This window comes from Vicia villosa, linkage group LG3 (genome assembly GCF_029867415.1).
Source record: "Vicia villosa cultivar HV-30 ecotype Madison, WI linkage group LG3, Vvil1.0, whole genome shotgun sequence".
Lineage (NCBI taxonomy): Eukaryota > Viridiplantae > Streptophyta > Magnoliopsida > Fabales > Fabaceae > Vicia > Vicia villosa.
The window spans coordinates 173,539,123-173,546,117 of NC_081182.1; positions in this window are offsets into that span (position 1 = coordinate 173,539,123).

Here is a 6,995-nt window from a genome sequence, read left to right on the forward strand (position 1 = left end):
GAGCTATATAGGCCACGGTTTGTTCAAACTAAAACCAACTTATATCTCATAACACACGCATATTTAACAAGATGTAGATGCATAATTGTGTTTGGTTTGAAGCTCTGGTCGTTTCTGGAGCTTCAATTGGATTTTAATGGCTGTTTATAGCATATACCATTTTAGGGTTTTCTTAGCTCAAAATTAGGGTTCTTCATTAGGGCCAAAATTAAAGCAAATTAAGGGCATGGTTACATTCAGTGGAACAAGACGAGTTGAATGGTACCATCGCGCCTAATTTCTATGCCTGTTTACCCCTATTCGTTATTTTGCAGAATTAGGGTTCATCAATTATAGCGCTTTTGCATAAAAGCGCTGTTGAAAGTGGCGTCTGGAGGTTGAAGATGATGCGTGTCCTCCTCCTATTGGCTGGCACGCGCGCGCAGTTTTTTTAAATTTCCCACTAATCAAGTGTTTTGCAGGTACACTGAGTGCCATGCGCCTCAAAATCTGAACCATCTGATCCACTATCCATCCAATCCAACGCGCCAGATCATGCAGCTGCATCATGTTCCTTCATTCAATTTCCACATCTGATCAGTATCCTTTTATTTTTTATTTCTATTTTAATTTCTTTGCAAAATTAATTAAAAATAGTTTTAAAAATCCAAAAAATACACAAAAAATATTTTTAGACTTCTAAAATAATGTTTTATTTTCTGAAATAAAAATATTTTATTTTTCTTCATAATTTCAATATTTTGCATAATTAATTAGTATATATTTATATATTTGCTTCTTAATTATTCTAACCAATCAAAAAAATCATAAAAAAAATTGTTCTTAATGTTAAATATTGTTTATATATTATAAACTAATTTTGTACATATTTTGAATAATTTTCTCTTTAAGTTTTAATTATTTGTATAATTATTTGCATAATTATGTTTTAATTAGCTTAATCAATTTCAAATCAATTTCAAAAATTCCAAAAAAATTAGTTTTGTTTTAAAATTAATTAACAAATATTTTGTACATATTTTAAACTTAATTTCTAGGTTTAAATCTATTTTCATCTTTTTTTTCATTTTGATTTAATTAATCATACATTAATTATAATTAAAATAAATCATAAAAAATCCAAAAACATGCCTTTTATTTTTCTTGCAATTTCAATTCCTAGATAAATGTATAGGATGTCAAAATCATGTAAATAGGCTAGTTTACATTTCCTGCACAATCGATGTAATAGCGTAGATTTACTTTCCGCACTTTACATTTCCGCATTTTAATTTCCAGCAAATATAAACTGCGTGTATGTCAAAGATAAAATTGAACCGTTAGATCACTAACTTCAAAGATAAAATATCTGAATACAAACACAATCACACTTGCACCTCTTAAGGTAATCCCTTCTCATTCTTTTCAAAATCAAAGTCAAAATTCTACTGTTTCGAGTACAAAATCGAACCTTTTGTTTATATCCGGTGAAAGGATAGATTTTTAAAGGAAATGGGATAAAGACCTTACAACTCAGGGTAGACCTCCTAGTTTGCTTGCTCAAATCAAAACAAACAAAATTCTCATATACTGTTGTTTTTTCAAAACAAAACTTTCCAAAAAGACAATACTTTGTATACATCCAAACACGGATCATTACAAAGTTAACGTTCTTTTCAAAACATCTTTCGAAAGATAAACAAGCATTTTGTATACATCCGCACACGGATCATTACAAAATTCAATTTACAAAGGTATTTGAAACCACATATGAGCATTCTAAAGCAATTGAAAAGTAATCGAAAAACAAGTGAGCTAAGCAAACTTAAGAGCCCATGGATAACCATGGATACAAAGGGTGCTAACACCTTCCCTTTGTATAACCTACCCCCTTACCCAGAATTTCTTAAAGGTCTTTTTTCTGTTTCTTTTATAAACCTTTCCTTAATTGGATAAAATAAAAGGTCGGTGGCGACTCTGTGAATTTTCAAAAATGCGAAAGCATTAAGCGATAAAAAAGAGTCAGTTCACGTATCTCTCCCGAACAGAGGTATGGCCCGAATAAAAACGGAGGTCCACAGAACTGGCGACTCTGCTGGGGAGATACTTTCAAAAACAAAATGTTTTCAAAAGGGGTTACCTTAAGAGAATAGATCACTTCGATGTTTTCAATTGATTGACTTGATTGCTCTATTTTTCAAAGGTTTGTTTGGGTATTTTGCTTGTGTGAAAGATTCTAACCCGAATCTCGAGTTACCTTAAGTATATGACAATAGACCAAGGAAACTGTACGGCATGTACCGATACGGTTGATCTGGTAGTCATCGTTAGTGCGATACTTTGGTTTATACTGATGTCCCTTGAAAACGATCAAGGAGTATATTAGGCTTCCGAAATGTCATTAAACACTAATTTGTCTTAGAACCTTTTTAGTTGAACTTGACTTGTGGCCTATTAAGTGGCTAGCTTTGAAATTGATCGAAGTTAGTTATCCTCGAGGAATATTTTGATCGGCCGCTCGAGCGCCGTATTGAGATGTTACTTCCAAGGATCATAGAACCCGAATACTATTCTAGGACAGGTTTTAACCAACTCAACTTCAGTGGGGAGGGTATCACCTATCAGCTCCATGCAAGCCTTTAAACCTAAGGCTATTGTTTGATTTGTTTTTGTGTGCCACATGTTTGCATCATAAGCATATCATTTTCTCACAAAACACTTCAAGGATCAAAGAGTTTACCTTTGTTTTTGCAGGTAATGGCTCCCGCCACCCGAGATTACATCCGAATCAACATCTCAACGGTACCATCTGAACTAAAAGACTTAGTGTCAGAATTCCCCAGGAATGTTCAATTCACTGAAAGGCATGGTCACCTACTCCATTTGGTTACCTCAAAATTTGAAGAAGACATGATACGGGTCCTGTTCCAGTTCTTTGACCCTGAACATCATTGCTTTACCTTTCCTGATTACCAGTTGGTACCCACTTTGGAAGAATTCTCTGAACTAATTGGATTGCCTGTTCAAAATCAATTACCTTTCACTGGTTTAGAAAGGATTCCAAAACCTGAAGTCATTGCTGCTGCTTTACATCTGCGAAAATCAGAAATCGAGTCCAATTGGGAAACAAAGAGTGGAGTTAAAGGTTTGCTTGCCAAGTTCTTATTGGAAAAGGCTCGACTACTGCTAGAAAACAAAAGTTATCCAGCTTTTGAGGAGGTTGTGGCCCTTTTGATCTATGGGTTGGTTTTATTCCCAAATCCCGACCAGTTCATAAGTGTACACATCATCAACCTTTTCCTAATCCGTAACCCGGTACCAACATTGCTGGGAGACATTCTACATTCTCTACACACTCGTACCATGAAGAAACGAGGAACTCTCATGTGCTGTATACCACTACTGGCTAGGTGGTTTACATTTCATCTTCCCCGATCAGTGTTGAGAAATGAACAAAGAATGCAATGGTCTCGCAGGATTATGTCTTTGTCTCATTCAGATATCCGGTGGAACAACTTCTTTCAAAGAGACATTACTATCATTGATCATTGTGGAGAGTACCCTAATGTGCCACTCCTTGGCATCAAAGGAGGCATCACTTACAATCCCTCTTTAGCTCTACGCCAATTCGGATATGCAAGGAGCAACGGTCCTCATGACATGATTATCCGTGGCATTGTGTTTGATTACGAGAATGATTCTCATAAACACCGACGAAGGTTCATACATGCATGGGACAGTGTCTATAGAATAGAAAGCAAAACTTTGGGGCAATGGAATTCTATCCCTATGGAACCTTACCTCAGATGGGTCCGTACTCATGCTCAGAAACTCCTTATGCCATATCCCGCTATTCTACCTGTGACTATTGAACCAGAGGTCGAAGGATACGAACCTCAAGTTATTCTACACCCGGATATGCCAACTGACCTAGAAGAGTTGCAAAAATCTTGGGTTCAACTCAAAGAGGAAAGAGACACCTTCAAAGCATACTGTCAGGACTATGAGAGAAGGATATTGGAGCTCACCGGACAGCTTCAAGAAGAACAGCAGATCAACACATTCCTGGGGGCAAAGAGAAAGCGTCCACGGGAGACCTGAAGGATCATTTATTTTATTTCTGTCTTGTAAGCCCAAATGAGGCAAAGAAAAAAAAAGAGAATAAATTGATTAACTAATGTTTGTTTCTTCTTTTAACAAATCTAAACTCTAAGATCCTTGAAACATTGCACACACATTTCACTTCATACATTGCATTCATATACATTGCATATACATTTCATTCATTGCATCCAGTCATACACATTGCATAGCAGGTTCTCATGACGGATTTCTCATCTCCTCGCTGTTTATTTCAGTCAGAAGAGATGGAATCTGAGACAAGCATCAAGAACCTCGAAGAACAGAATGCCCAAGTTCAAGTGGCAATTCTGGAACTGGCAAAGGGGCAACAAGAACTGAAAGCCCTGATAATCAAGAAGAAAAAGAAGCCCAAAGGATCTGTAGGCTTGAGTCACCTGAAAAGGAAGATCAAAATCCCAGTCAAAAAGTTCAAAAAGCCACCGATCCCTGAAACAGTCGGTGATGGTGAACAAGAAGACAATCAAAGCAACCAGGGTTCTGCTAAACCCTCTCTCTCTTCAAATGAAGAAAATGATCATTCTGGGGACGAACCGGATGATGACAAATACCAACAGCTGGAAGACCGTATGAAAGCTATGGAGATACAAAAAGTACCTGGCTTAGATTTCAATGATCTGGGGCTCATCTCGGATATTGTTATCCCTCCAAAATTCAAAGCTCCTGTCTTTGCAAAATATGATGGAGTTTCTTGCCCGAAACTACATCTGAGATCCTATGTGAGGAAGATACAACCTCATACAACAGATAACAAATTGTGGATTCACTTCTTCCAAGAAAGTCTGTCGGGTACACAACTCGAATGGTACTACCAGCTGGAAAATACCAAGGTTCATACTTGGGAAGAATTAGCTGCTGCTTTTTACAAACAGTACCAATACAATGCTGATCTTGCACCAACCCGTACTCAACTAAGGGGCATGTCTATGGGACCAAAAGAAAGTTTCAAAGGATATGCACAAAAGTGGAGAGATATGGCTGGAAGGGTTCAACCACCCTTATCTGATCGCGAATTAGTCGACATGTTCATGGGCACTTTAACTGGCCCTTTCTATAGCCATTTGCTGGGATGCTCATCATCAGGTTTCACTGACCTGATATTGACCGGAGAACGTGCCGAAAGCGGCATTCAAAATGAAAAAATTCAAATAGGTTCCTCCTCAAGTACTACAAAAAGGCCCATCAGCGGGAGAAATGAGGTCAATGCAACACAAATTCAGAAAAGTCGCAAAAGTGAGCAGCATCAATCTGTAGGGGCAGTTCCGATCTCCGCATCTGCACCTCAAAAAGATCAACAGCCAAAATATACGCATCGACCAGATGCACCAAGAAGAAATTTCACCAGAATCAACATGCCAATCTCTCAGGCATTGCAGCACTTGCTAAAAGCAGATCTGATCACATTAAAAGGTCCTCCAAAGAATGTCAACACTTCCTCTCCAAGTTATCGCCCTGATGCAACATGTGCCTATCACTCAAACTGTCCAGGACATGACGCAGATCACTGCTGGGCCTTGAAAAATAAAATACAAGATATGATAGATGCTAGGGAAATTGAGTTCGATCCTCCAGAAACTCCAAATGTCATCACTGCACCTATGCCAAAGCATGACAAAACTGTCAACGCTATCCTGGACACTGTTTACATCTATGATGTGAACGAATTATCAACTCCACTCTGCGAAGTCAAAGGAAAGCTAATCCGAGCTGGTTACTTTCCAGGGTGTGACCCCGACTGCTTTTACTGCTCTTGCCTGCCCAATGGTTGTGAAAATCTAAGAATGGGAATTCAAAAATGGATGGATCGCCGTATCATTATGTTTGAGAGGCTCCCTTCTATGGACGTGCTGTGCGAAGTCTTTGCAAACGGGATGAGAATAGAGGATGCCTCAGTGATATCCAGCTTACCATTCAAAATCTCTGCCAAGGCTCCATTCAAAATTTCTGCTACACTCAAAGTGGCATCAGTAGTCATTGCTAGTCCAACTCCATTTCCATACTCCTCAGACAAAGCTGTCCCATGGGGATACAACGCTAATGTTTACGTTCATGGAGTTAAGCAGAGTACCTCGACTGAAGAGACCGCAAAGTTAACTACTCCAACTGTGGGTAATATTGTGGGTACCAGCAAGATCACGAGAAGTGGAAGAATCTTTTCACCAGAAATTTCTCCAAATGTTGCTGCTGATCCAGTCCGAGTCCCAGTTCCTAATCAAGATAACAACGCTCGCGGCAAAGAGCCACAAGTTGAACAAGTTCAAACCCCGGTGGAGATCACTGCTGAGGATCCATCAAAGCAAGAAATGGAGGAAATATTAAAAATCATCTGCAAGAGTGATTACAATATTGTTGAGCAACTGGGGCACACAGCTTCAAAAATCTCAATGCTATCTCTGCTAAAATATTCAGAAGCTCATGCCAAAGCCCTGATGAAGTTCCTGAAAGCTGCGCATGTGCCTCAAGAGATCTCAGTCGACCAATTTGAGAATTGTGTTGCCAATCTAACCGTGAGCAATGGTCTCGGTTTCTCTGATATGGATCTAACCCCTGCTGGGAAAAATCACAACAAAGCCCTACATATCTCCATTGAATGTAATGGCACCACTCTATCTCATGTGCTAGTAGATAATGGTTCTTCTTTGAACGTGTTACCAAAAACAGTACTAGAAAAGCTTGACTTCGAAGGAATTGTGTTACAGCCAAGTGATGTTGTGGTAAGAGCCTTTGACGGGTCAACCAGAACGGTATACGGAAAAGTGAATCTCCCAATCAGAGTGGGTTCTCAAATCTTCGATTCTATCTTTTACGTAATGGAAATTCACCCAGCCTACTCCTGTTTACTTGGACGTCCTTGGATACATGGGGCAAACGCTGTA